The sequence below is a fragment of the Gopherus evgoodei genome, chromosome 8 (genome assembly GCF_007399415.2).
Source record: "Gopherus evgoodei ecotype Sinaloan lineage chromosome 8, rGopEvg1_v1.p, whole genome shotgun sequence".
Lineage (NCBI taxonomy): Eukaryota > Metazoa > Chordata > Testudines > Testudinidae > Gopherus > Gopherus evgoodei.
This window is the reverse complement of record NC_044329.1, coordinates 26169306-26183765: the sequence shown is the minus strand read 5'-3', so window position 1 is coordinate 26183765 and position 14460 is coordinate 26169306.

Genomic DNA, 14460 nt, shown 5'->3' with positions numbered 1-14460 from the left:
AGGTGCATTTTCTGAAAAGTGCACTCAAAAAAACCTAGGTTCCCCTTTGGCACACACACACTATATTTTCAATAATTTTCTTTACCAAATTTTTGAAGATAAACTTCAAATCCTGACTAAAATTCAGTATACTGATTAGCATGCAGAACTCCTGGGTTCCATGACTGATTTTGCTAATGAATTCCTATATGACATTTCTCAAGTAGCTTAACCTTGCTCTGCCTCACTGTATCAATCTGAAGATCGTTATGGTACTCCTTACCTTTGCAAGGTTATTTAGAGAATGTACTAATTAGTTAATGTTTTAAAGCACTTTGGAGACAGTATAGTTTAGAGATACATTTTTCAAATACCTAAGTCACTTAGTAGTCTAAGTCCCATGACATAGGCACTGGAGTCCAGATCCTCAGAAGTATTTAGGCACTGAACTCATTAAAATCAGTGGCATTTAGTTGCCTAAACACCTTTGAGGATCTGGGCCTTGGGACCTCTAGTCCCATGGAATTTCATTTCAAGTCCAAGGGATGTAGGCCCTCAATTTACTTGGGCACCTTTGAAAATCTTACCCTCTAGCTCTACATAACTACTAAATATTATTATTCATAATAGCGGCCGCTTACTGTTTGTGCTTTGAGATAACAGATGCTATATATATGCACATGTTAATTAATATTGCCAGCATACACTAAGCCAGGTCATCACCTCTGCTTCTCCCTTTCCAGCACAGGAGAAGGAACGGGGAAAGTTAAAGGTAGCTTTAAACTACTGTTGTGCTTTCCTCTTCTGCAAGGTAGCTGAGGAATCTGGATGCTGCACATAAAATGTACTTTATGCAGGAGATTTTCAAAAATGCTTTAGAGGTAAAGGAGCACAAGTCCTATCAAAAGTCAGTGAGATGTATGCTCCTAAATTCCTTACGCATGTTTGAAAGTCCCTCCCTGTACATTGTATTAGCCACAATTTTGCCAGAAAAATTATTAACAGAGCTGCTTTTATTTTTGAGATAAAAAATAAAAAATATGAGTTTCTAAACTCATGACTTCAAGGAGACCTTCATGAAATTTTAATGGAGACATCTCCATCAACAACAAAATTAAGTGCATGATGACTTGTTTTAGTTCTGAATTCACAAAACTTTGTGGCTGACTTTAATGCAATCACTAGTACTGCTATTTTATGACAGATTATGCAGGTGCCTCACATTTATCCTGCAATTCTCCTACTATTCCAGTTCTATGCTTCCTATTTTACCTTTTAGGATAAATAAAATACATGGAATATTGTGCTCAATTATGTGGTGGATTTGTGATGTAACATAGGACTGGACTTTGTAATCTCAGCTAAATCACTGACTCACTAGGTGACTTTGAGGAAACCTTCCTCTCTGAGTCTCAGTTTTACATTTGTAAATGCAGACAAAGTTACTCTGACATAAAAGCTTAAGGGGCTGAATTAACTAGTGCTTGCAAAGCAGTTGGAAGCCCTCAGATTAAAGATGTTATGTAAATACATGTCTTTATTAACCATTAATTAATTTATTTTCATAGCTCTTTTGCTCAAAAAGCATGATCCAAACCTCACTGATGTCAACAGAAAGATTCCCATTCAATGAGATTTGGATCAGGCCCTTAGATAACAGCTTTGTTTTTTAATCAGGCATGAGATCAATATGCAGTAGGAGACTGTGGCTGCACTCACATACCATGCATGGCACTTTCCTAAATGTATGCACCACTGATTCCAGGCAGCTGACTGAAAACCCTACTCAGAACAGAAAAATACTGAGTGCTTTGTTTGTTTCCAAAGGCTCTGGAAAATTCAGAGATTACTCTCTTTCTCTCTTACTTTGCAGCCTCAGACAGATGATAGATCAGAAAGCGCTTCAAAAACCTACACTCCTCTGCAACTTTCCTCTTTTCTTTAAAATCTAATCACTTTTGGAAAAAAATATTTTCAATAACTTGTTTTTTTCTCAACCTAACATAGGCAAGAACAAGACAAATTTAAAATGTTCTGCTACCCGCTAGTAAAAAAGACTCATGTGCATCTCGTATGCTCATCTCAGCTCAACTCAAATTTGTGAATTTGGAACAAGGCTGGAGAACTATATATCTGTGCATCTTGATTGCAAAGGGAAACAGCTCCCCTCCCCACCCTGCACCCCAAGAGAATTCAGAGATCTCAGGGCATGGTGGAAATTTATCAAAGCAAAAAAAAAAAGCTCTGTTTACAAGGCAAGTGGGTAACCTAGATTTCTCTTGTGCTAACTTATGCATCTGAAATTTTCCATATTTCTCCCCCTTGTGAACTAGTTTAAATTGCAGTTTTCAAGCCAAGAACATCTGTTTCATTTTGACTCCTCTCCCTCTCTGAACTATAGAGACTATAGGAGAATAGTGTCTGAAGCCTTAATGAATAAGAACACTGTACTAATAGATTTGGGCATATTGTGCACACCTTACCCTTCCCCCTAAGAGGAAGATAGTGGGGAGGGAAAAAAAGATACAATTGTAAAGTTTAGGTCTGGGCATTTGTTTATTCTCTATGATCTGCTACTGTACAATTTTTGATATAGCACTGGCACAACTGATTATTTGTTTACCATAGGGTTTTGTTGCACAATGACCTAGCATTTCATTTGGACATTGACACTTTCTCTCCAGCTGGAGAGAAATTTCTGAAAAGCAATGGCCACTGAAATACCAATTTTGAAACAAAACCTTCAAAATATAATAAAATAGAGATCACACAGCTGCTATGAAACATTGAGCAAATGTTGCTATTCATAATTGTATGGTCACATGGGAAATACAGAGTAAATATATACTCTAGCTCATCCAAGATCCTGATTTTAAGTTTCTTTGCATGACAAACAAAGGCAATACTCACATCAGACCATGCACAGCGTTATGAAAACCTAAGAAAACCAAGTAGTAGAAGTAAGCCTTAGGGCATGGGTCGGCAACCTTTCAGAAGTGGTGTGCCAAGTTTTCATTTATTCACTCTAATTTAAGGTTTAGAGTGCTGGTAATGCATTTTAATGTTTTAGAAGGTCTCTTACTATAAGTCTATAATATATAACTAAACTATTGTTGTATGTAAAGTAAATAAGGTTTTTAAGAAGCTTCATTTAAAATTAAATTAAAATGCAGAGCCCTCCCGGACTGGTGGCCAGGACCCAGGCAGTGTGAGTGCCACTGAAAATCAGCTCACATGCCGCCTTCGGCAAGCGTGCCATAGGTTGCCTACCCCTGCCTTAGGGTATGAAGGATTTTACACAGTTGTTAAGATATTTGTGAGCATCAGTGTTAGGAGAGGAAATGTGGTTGGTAGTGTGAGTGCAGACCTGTGTCTAGCCGACACTCTGAGAATGGAGATTCTTATATAGAAATTGTTCTGTTGTTTCCAATGTCACATCTATCTTTGTACATGGTAAACAGAAATGTGTACATATACAACCGGATCCTCGAGGGATGTAAATCAGAATAATTCCATTGAGTTCAATAGAGTGACTTCAACTTATACCATCTAAAGATCTAGCTCAATGTGAGCAAAATAAACTAGGAAAGAATAATTTATCTTTTAATGAAGAACTAATACACTCCAGAGTCCAAACTTTTCTTTGACTGCTCAGAAGCCAAGACAGTGTTATAACACTATATTATATATTGGTACCATCTATATTAAAATTACGAGCCCAACTTTCCTTATTGAGACATGACTGGATATTGCCAAACTACTGAGGTTTCTTTGTGCAGTTTTAGTATTTTGGAGCAGATTCTGAGAGGTGGCATTGCTGGACTATGATTTAGGTGGGACGGTGGAAGCAGCACCATAACTTTTTTTTTCAACTCTAAACAGTTTCCATGTGCACTCATTTATTTGATGTCCAGTGGAAAAAGCTCACCACAGAACTTAGTTCTATACCCCATCCCCCACCACACGCACCTTATCCCAATGTATATGAGCATCAAGGGGATCAAGGGTGGTCTTCATCTGTTCCTGCATTTGATGAGGGGCAGAGGAGGGAGATGAAACTATTTATTGCCTGCATTCCTTCACTATGGCACCTATATGATAGTTATATCCTTTTCATCACAGAGCAATGTGATCAGGTCGCTCTAGATGCTTCTGATTGATCTTCACCTTCTCCAGTACTTTTATTAATACTTCTTGATGTCCTATCATTGTAATTCCTCACAATAAAATGTTCCATTTAATCAAATAAAGCTCACCCCAGACACACAAAATCTTTTCAAACGTGGAAAGCCTTGATTTTTAAAAAGTAACTAAGGGCCTCCAGACATTTCCTGTGATTTCTTCCTACCTCCCCACTACAAAGTAAACTTTCATGTTACTTCATAACTCTATCATATCTTTCTCTCTCATTTAAATAAAAGGCCTGGAAAGCCATGATTATAGATTGACCACAACCCACAATTTATGGATGCTACTTACAACCTTCAAAAGCTTTTTAAAACAGTAGTGGATCTATTATTCTGTATTACAGTAATTTTAGTGAAGATTTAAGAGGCACTTTGAGAAATTTCAGTTCCATAGTATATTTTTCTTTCCACTTCTGGTGGAAATGCAGTTGTTTCTAAAAGAACTTCCCTTTCTGATACAAAGTTTCCATTGGAACTACAGTAACTAGAACGCTCTGCAAAATTAAATGTGCTGGGCATCCTACTTGAGCTGCAACAGGGATAGAGAAGAAATATGGGCTAGATTCTCATCTCTGTTACACTGGGGCAAATCCAGAGTAACTCCACCCAAGAGAAGAAATGCTTTTTGACTTTTGCACTATGATCTTTTTAAAGCAGCTCATATTCTGACTTGTTGGAATATATTAAGTTGTATGGAATCTGAGGCTTGCAGCTTTAAAAGTAAGAGTCCAATCTTCCAAATGCTTCTTCAGGTGAGAAGTTTTAAGGAAACAAATGTGGATACAGACTATTCACAAGAGAGCTCATCAGTTTGTGCCAGAAGGAACAGATTGTGGCTGTCTCTTGGATGGGTAGGCAGGGCTAGAAAGTGCACTCAAAACTTCTCAGCACTCCTTTCATGGTCTGCCCAGTTGCCTCTTACAAATGTAGCCCACTGAATTTGGCAAGCACAAGAACTGCTCACTTGGGGTTCATGGCACCCCAAACTGGGCTGGAAAGAAGCAGTGCCATGGATCAGCCTCCTTGTGTACTGATCTGCTGACTGGGCCAATCACATTGGGAACAGGCTGCCCCATCCTAAAAGATGCTGCAACTTGTCCAGGCTCCGCCCTGCACACCAGGCCACCCAAGGCAGGATTATGGCTCCCAGATGCTCCACAGCACCCTCTATTGGAGCCAGTGGCTACAGGACAGTTCGTACCTATATTCTCACAAATTTGTTTTCTAGAGATGCAAGAAGCAATTCTGACAGACAAGAATAGTCCCTTCCTCCCTGGTCCCCTCCCACTATCCAGAAACTTGGCCTGAAACTCTCTTTAGAGTGGTCATTTTCCCCCATTAGTTTTTGTTATGATAGCTCTGAACTTCCCCTCATGTTTTCCAGCTAGGATTAGATGCAGAGAGGACAATCAACCATTACCATATTCCATTTGAAGTCAGTTCAGTTTTAATTTATGATACCACATTTGCCCCAAAACACTCATAGCTTGAGTGCCTCATGCCCCTATTTTCCCCTGTGGGCTGGGTTCCCTGGCCAGACTACCTCTTTCATGATGCACTCCACTCATGGACTCCCACAATGCACCATGCAGCAAAGTCAGAGGTGAGTCTGTGTTGCATCATGGGTCAGGGGCTGCTGGGAAGGAGAAGAAGAAAAGCACCAAGGGTAGGAGTTTGGGTAATAAGTAATAATAAGAGGCTGGGGCCTAGAAGTGTGTATCTGATGAGCACTGACCTGTCCAGAAGATTCCTCCATGAAGTAAGGCCCATATTTCAGTCTCATAAATTCTCCCACCTTTATATTGTTACCCAGAAGCACCTATCTAGATCAGAGCCCCATTGTGCTAAGCACTGTACAGATACACGAAAGCTTTTTACAGCAAGCAAGCCCTTCTCTTCCTCTCAAGATCACCTGTCTAGATTTTGCAGCCAAAATATCTGAGTCTGGCCTTGCAAATTTGATAGCCACCATCTTAAGTGACACATCAGAGACTGAAACAGGGACCCCTCCAGCACTAAAAAGCATGAGCTGTTTCCATTTGAGCTAGATAATCAATCCTCCCTAGCTGGGGCTGTCACAGACTCACATCCTCTGCAGATCAACACAGACAGCGACCTCTAACATATTACCCCCGGCAGGTTACATAAACATATCACAGGAAAGAATGTCCCAAAATTAGCCTTTCCCTAAAACACAGTGGAATTTCATTTTACCTAACCCAGTGCAATATGATACATTTTCCTTCTCTAGATGGAATATAATAGACTTATAGACTAAGGCCAGAAGGGACCATCTTGTCTGATTTTGCAGGCCACCAAACTTCATCACCCACTCCGTAAATGGGCCCATAACTTCTGAGTTACTGAAATGCTCAAATCTTGATTCACAGACTTCCACCACTTTACTCTAGTTCAAACCTGCAAGTGACCCATGGCCCATGCTTCAGGGGAAGGCAAAACCCCCAAAGGATCTCTACCAGTCTGACCTGAGAAAATTTCTTCCTAACCCCAAACATGATAATCAGTTAGCAGGGCTGGCTTTAGGAAGTGCGGGGCCCAATTTGAACAGTTTTGGCGTGGCCCTAGCAGGGATGACTTAAAAAAAATATTAAAAAAACAAGTAGGGCTTGTTCTCACTGGGTGGTGCTCCAAGTCTTTGGCAGCACTTGGGCAGCGGGTCCTTCACTCACTCTAGGTCTTCGGTGGCACTGAAGGACCCGTTGCCGAAGACCCAGAGCAAGCGAAGGACCCACTGCCAAAGAGCTGCTGAAGACCTGGAGCGCCATCAGGTGAGCAAAAAGGCTCCTCTAGCTAGGGAAGGGATTCTCACTGGGCGTGGGGCCCTCTTACGCGCGGGGCCTGATTTGGGGGAATTGGTGGAATAGGCCTAGAGCCGGCCCTGTCAGTTAGATCCTGAACATGTGGACCCACCAGAAAGACACCTGAGAAAGAATTCTCTGTGGTAATTGAGAGCCCTCCCCATTTAGTAACTCATCTCTGGCCACTGGAGATATTTACTATTAGGTGGCTTCCCTTAAATTCTGCTTAGATTTTCTATTTCTTGGAAACTTTAAAAGCAATATTTTTTTTAAGTTAAGAAGAGGTTCCTTTTGTTTTTGTTTTAGATAGTGTAGTAAAAGAACAAGAGTATCAGCTGTGTGTGTGCAGTAGGGGAGTGGTAACATCATCACCTTAAAATAAGGGTAGCTTTTAAGAGGAGAATAAATGATCATTGGCCTTGGGTTTTGATTAGCGTGCTACTTACAAGGCAGCCTCACTGATGGCTCATCACACTTTAAATTATTGTTATGGGAGCAATCGTGTTGTTCAGACACTAGGAGGGTCAGCTACTACCATAAGGATGGGAGCTGAATCTAACTTTCCCTCTCCACCCAAGAACACCATGGAGATTAGCAAAGTTCATATTTGGATGAACAGCCTGAAGCACTGATATCTCTGTTCAGAGGCAATTGCTACGCTGACTAGACTCTATGGTAACTGCACTGGTACAACAAACTCTGGGTCTGATTCAAAGCTCATTGGAGTTATTGGCAAGGCTCCAATAGCTCCAGATCAGGCCCTTTGGTATTCACTGACACATCCTTGACTGCTACCCTTCACCAAAAACAACTGGTGCCACCTGGGTTCAGTCTCTGTCTCATCCCAGACAACGTGGAGGGTAGAGCTAATGGGAAAGAGAGGAAACTTCCTTGCACCTTCTCATGGTTTTAGTAGAGAACAAGTGAAAAAAGCTTCCAGCTGTTCTGGAGAACAAGGAAACTCGTGGATTCACCACCTTTGAGGAGTGAAGAGCCAATCCTGCTTGCTCCCTGCCTCTGTGGTGGTGAAACACCAGCTCTGCTCCTGACTACAGAGGAGAGGAGGGAACCAGAAGTGGTGAGATGGGGTTGGAGTTAACCCCAGGTAGCAGGAAGCAACATCCAAATAGAAAATCCAGTGAAACATTACTTTTTCTTTGCCTATGTGCGAAATTGTAGGGGCCTGCGCACATGCCTGTTTAGCTTCTTACTCTGATAGCCATGGAGACCTTTGCATTCCCTGTCAAAACTCTCTCACACTTGGCTTGGAAGGCACTTTGTTGCTGTTTCTCCACCTAATTCCCATCTGGACTTTCTTCAGTGTGCCTCTTTGTACAGTGATGTCGGAAATAAACTTGCCCTATTTCAATCTCTGAGTCACAGCTGGACTGCTGCTGCTGTCCCTGAGATGCATGGACACAAAAGTACTCAAGCTCAGAGTGCTCCTGAAGGGCACTATTGTGATGATACATTTCAGCATTTGCCAGAGCCTGGCAGGGATTGGTGAACAAACTCTTCTCAAAAAAACTTGTTAACTACGCACATTTATCCAGGTTTTTTCACTGTTCTCTTCCTAATAGGAAGAAAACAACATTGCACACACACTGTAAACAACAGTAAGTGTTCCTGCTTAGTTTTGTATGGCTCAGTTTCCATGTAAATTACAGCACAGTGAGATGCTCCGCTATTCTGCCCAGCAGTATTTTATGATTTTAATTTGTTTAAATGCTCTAAATTTCATTATATTTTCCCATTGGGTGCATGGGATTTGTACAGTTAACAGATGTTCATTTAATAGGCCCTCGTAGTGATCAAATCAGGGTTCCCCCCATCTATCCCTTGGTATTAGTACAACTTACGGTACCAACTCTATGGCAGCAACATTAGTTTCTTGACAAGTTATCTGGCAGCGGAAGATATTCAGAAAGCCGCAACAACTCTTAGCAAGTGTTAAGCAATGTATTTGACTCCTTCAGCAATGTACCCTACTAACACATGTTTGGCTTTCAATGGCTTTGCTCCTTCCTTGTTAGTAATATGCTATAGAGCCTGGAGCAACAGACCAGAAACCAGCCAACAATCACTGCTTTATGAAAAACAGTTCTGTTGCTGAATCAATATTTTCGTAGCCCCAAGCTACTGTAAATGTCAGGATTTTTAATGCTGCCAAAATACTGACATGTTGTTTCCAAATCAAGGTCCAGATTCTGATCTCTGTTACGTTGGTGTAAGTAGACTTCAGCAGAATTACTCTGGTTTTATGCGAGCGTAACAGAGAACAGAATCTGGTCCCATATGTCCTGGTTCAACACTGTTTATTTTCTATCCTGTGTTTTATAAGTCTTCTGTAGGACCCCAAAATCTTGAGGGAAAGTAAGAAGTCAAAGACCCTAATTTTCATTTGGACAGCTGTTGCACATCATTCTTATTGCTCAGCCTCCATTTCCTCATCTATTTCCAACTCTTCCTGTGAATATTAGCCAGGTCACTTACAATTAATCATTTTCCCAGATAAGACTCCTGTGATGTTTTCTGAGGCTGTTAATCCAGAGAACAAAAAAAAAATTGTTTTTAATTAAGATAACTAGAACTGGCTGCGCATATTCAAGCTGGGCTCAGTGGCAAAAAGGAACCTGAGAGAGAAGGAAACTGACCAAAGACATTAAATGGGGGAGAGGTAGGAAAATGTAATGGCTTATGTGGCTAACAAAAGGCCAGAAAGTTGTGATTCCCCCAAACAGTGAGAGAAAGGGACTTATATGAGCCAGAGAAGGACTTTTGCAATGAGAGGAGGCTAGACTTGCTTCTACCGAGTGAGTTAGTTCACAGTCTTTTGGGTCACAACAACCCAGGAGTGTTAATTAATATTTCTTGTGCATGGCCATGCTCTTCAGTATTAATTGGTGACAAGTGAGCAACCCAAGAATTATAAATGAAATTTCATTTATCTGTGTATAGCTGATCAATATTCACTCAGCATGCAATGAATCCTTGCATCTCAGAGGAATAAAATAAATTGTCAGTCAGCAGCACGGTTTTGTTGTTGTTGGAATTTTTTCTAGCTAAATTATTCACCTTCTCGAAAGGCAATTTGATAAATGTTTATTTCTTCATAATGCATTCTAACAACTGCTGATTTGTGACACTTGCTGTGAATGGAATTTAAATTCAGAACAGGTGCTCTCAGTAAGAAAATGTTAAGAGATAAGAACAAGAAAGGGCTGTTGGAATGTTTCTCTTTCCACTTCAGATATTGCAATGGCCTCCCATAGCATAAGGGGCACTAATTGAATTTAAGAGATGTAATAAGTGAGAAATGCACCCATTCACATCACATCACAATGAAAGCCAACTCAACAGTCTTGGCAGTAGCAGCTGCAGCAGCACCAGAACATCACATAAGTACCAATTTCACAGCCAAGCAGAAGAGCCTGTGGAGCTGTGAAGTTTGCAGATGAGTGCTAGGTGAGGGCAGACCTTAATATTTTGTGGTAAAAGAGTCACAAGAACTTTCCCAGATAGGCTGAAATACCAGCGAATCATTTTGACCAATGATAATCCTTGACTGGTGTCATTTTCTTTGTAGCTTCAGAATAGTTGACTGAAATTCTCCCCTTACCTGAAATTGAGCTATACACTTCTTTAGTATTCTATATAATCTGGCACCATGAACAGTTTGAAAAACACAGACACTGTCACAAACCCTTTTTCTACATCAAGGCATTCTAGCGTCTGAAGCATACTATCAGTAGGGTTTTTACTAAGGACTTGAATCTTAAAATATTAGCATCAGTTCTATTATTATTTTCAGCAACTACAAGTGTGCTGCACAAGGCAGATGAAAAGACACAATCCCTACCACAAACTTACAAACAAAGACCCTGATCTTGCAAACTCTAATAAATATGAGCACTGGTATCAGTGAGACTCCACATGCAGGTTAACTTATACATGTTTGCAGGATTGGGACCTAATTTAAGACATGACCCAAATGAGATAGATAAAAATTGGTTACCTTTCATAACTGTTGTTCTTTGAGATGTTTTGCTCATGTCCGTTCTAAGTAGGAGTGTGCGTGCCACATGCACAGTGATCAGAAGGCTTTTCCCCTAAAGGTACCCATTGTGTCAGCTATGGCGCCCCCTGCAGTTGCACCTTAATGGTGGTGTATGTATGCAGGGCCAACTTTAACAAGTGCGGGGCCCAATTCGTACTCACCCAGTGGCACTCTGGGTCTTCGGCAGCACTTCAGCAGTGGGTCCTTTACTTGCTCCAGATCTTCCGCGGCACTCAAGGACCCGCCCCAAAAATGCCACCAAAGACCTAGATTGAGTGAAGGCCCGCCACTGAAATTCTTTCAAAGACCCCGGAGCACCGCCAGGTGAGTAAAAATTAAAAAGGGCCAGCTTGGGGCCCTTTTAGGCGCAAGCGCGGGGCCCTCTCAGGCATGGGCCCTGATGCAGGGGAATTGGGTGAATCGGACTAAAGCAGGCCCTGTATGTATGTCCCTGCCAACCTGCTGCCTCCTCAGTTCCTTCTTGCCGGAGTACTCTGGGAGAGGGGCAGGCAGGTGGGTCTTGGAATGGACATGAGCAACACATCTTGAAGAACAACAGTTACGAAATGTAGGTAACCATTTTCTCTTCGAGTGCTTGCTCAAGTCAATTCCAGATGACTCCCAAGCAGTTCTAGGAGGAGGGATCAGAGTTCACTGAGTTGCAGACTGAAGCACCATTCTGCCACATGCTGCATCATCTCTAGCCTGCTGAGTAATGGCATAGCACAATGTAAAAGTGTGGATTGATGGACTATGTTGCTGGCCTGCAGATGTCTTGAAAGGGGACCTGCACCAGGAACGCTGCAGAGGAAGCCTGTGCCCTGGTGGAGTGCACTGTCAATCCTAGGGAGGTATCTTTGCTAGGTCATAACACACCCTGATACTGGCTATGATCCATGACGAGATCCTTTGGGAGGACACCAGGAGTCCCCCTCATCTGCTCAGCAATTGCAATGAGGAGCTGTGTCAACTTTTGAAATGGCTTCATCCTTTCTATGTAAAAAGCCTATGCTCATCTTACATCCAGGGAATGGAGCATCTGTTCCCGATTACTAGAATGTGGCTTAGGGAAGAACACTGGAAGAAAATGTCCTGATTTTTCTGGAATTGCAAAACTACCTTTGGGAGGAAGGCCGGATGTGGCGGCAACTGTACTTGTCCTTGTAAAAAACAGTATGAGGGAGCTCAGCTGTTAAGGCCTTAAACTCAGACACCCTCCTGGCAGAAGTTATGGCCACTAAGAATGCCACTTTCCAGAAAAGATGGAAGAGACAACATGTTGCTAGGGGCTCAAAAGGAGGGCCCATCAGCCTTAAGAGCACAGGGTTGAGATACCTTGCGGTGAATGGCTGTTTTACCTAAGGGTACAGTTTATCTAGTCCTTTGAGGAAGCGGCCAATCATGGGGTGAGCAAATACTGACCGGAAAGCAGAATCAGAATAGATAGCCAAGATGGTGGCCAGGTGCACCTTTACTGACAACACTGCCAGGCGTTGCTGTTTCAGATGCATAAATAGTCCAGAATGAAAGGAATCAATGACTGTAATAGTGGAGTGTCTTTTTGCAGAGATCAGATTGAGAATTTCTTACACTTAGCCAGATAAATGACTCAAGTGAATGATTTCCTGCTGCCAAGAAGAACCTCCCTAACAGAGTCTGAGCATGTGAGCTCCAAGGAGTTTAGCCATGCGGTGAGGTGGAGAGACTCTGGATTGGGATGCCAGAGGCAGCCCTGATCCTAGTGATCAAGTCCGGGACCAGGGGCAGTGTTATAGATGTGTCCACCGACATGTTTAGAAGCATGGTGAATCCATGTTGATGTGGCCATACTGGTGCTATCAAGATCATTGATGCTCCCTGTCTTCGGATCTTCAGCAGGACCTTGTGTATGAGCAGGAGGGGCAGGAATGCATATAGCAGGTGCACCTTTCACGAGAGGAGAAAGGTATCTGCGAGTGAGCCTGGGCTGTGATTCAGGAAGGAACAGAACTGCTGACACTTCCTGTTGAGCTGTGTTGCGAACAAGTCTATCTGGGGATATCCCCACCTCTGGAAGATGTTGATTATGATATCTGGGAGGAGGGACCACTTGTGGTTGTGAAAGGACTTGCTGAGATTATCGGCCATTCTGAGAGCCCAGAAAGTGTGATTCCTGCAGAAGTATGGAGTGGGAAATTCTTGCAGGCTTCCTGGAACAGGACAGAGGAGCGAGAACCACCCTGTTTGCTTATATAGAACATCACTGTGGAATTATCTGTCAATGTTGATACACATCTGCCCTGCAGATAAGTTTGAAATGTCTGGCAAGCAAGGCGAACCACACATAGCTCCCTGACATTGATGTGCAGTGAAAGTTCTGCTTGGGACCAGAGACCTTGAGTCCTGATTCTTTCTAAGTGTGCCCCCCCAACCCATTGTCGATGCATCTGTTACTAGAGACAGCAAAGGTTGGGCCCAGAGAAGGACACTCCCACACATACCACTTGTGGCTCAAGCCACCAGCTGAGGGACTCAATAATTGGAAGAGTGAGTGTGACCAACTTGTCTAGGCAGTCTTGGTTTGGCCTGTACACTGGGGCTAGCCAAGCCTGATGGGGAAGGAGCAACAGCACTACATATGAACAGGTGGCCATATGGCCAAGCAGCTTCCTGCAATTTCACGTCGCAGTGGTGGGATATCGCCTGACTTCATCTATGATGGCACCACTGGTGAGAAAGCAAGTTTCCAAAAGGAATGTCCTGGCTTGATCAGAGTCTAGGAGACCTCTAATTAACTTTATCCTCTTAGGTTAGGGTCATCTTTGACATATGCAGTACCAGCTCAAGCCTGTGGAACGTTGTCCGAACTAGGCTCAAATGGGCCTCCACTTCAGCCCTGGAGTGGTCTTTGATTAGCCAGTCATTGAGGTACAGGAACACTTGCACCTGCTGTTTACACTGGAAGGCTGCCATGACCGACATGCATTGGTGAACACTAGAGGGGCTGCTGAGAGGCCAAAAGGGAGAACATAAACTGATAGGTGAATGTTGTTGGCCACAAAGCGGAGGAACCATCTGTGGGACAGGACTATGGACATGTGAAAGTAAGCATTCTTCAAGTCGAGGGCAGCGTACCAGTCCCCCAGATCCAGGGAGGGGATAATGGAAGTCAGGGAATCCATGCAGAACTTTCTCTTCTTAGTGAATCCATTGAGGTTTTGCAGGTCTAAAATAGGTCTGAGCCTACCCAGGTCTTCAGGAGTAGGAAATACCAGGAATCGAACCCCCTGCCTCTGCACTCTAGAGGGACCTCCTCTACCACCCCAAGTAGGAAGAGTGATTGCACTTCCTGCATGAGGAGTTGCTCATGAAAAGGGTCCCTGGAGAGGGATGGGGAAGGAGAGTGGGAAAGCAAGAGGGAACAGAATTGGAGAGAATA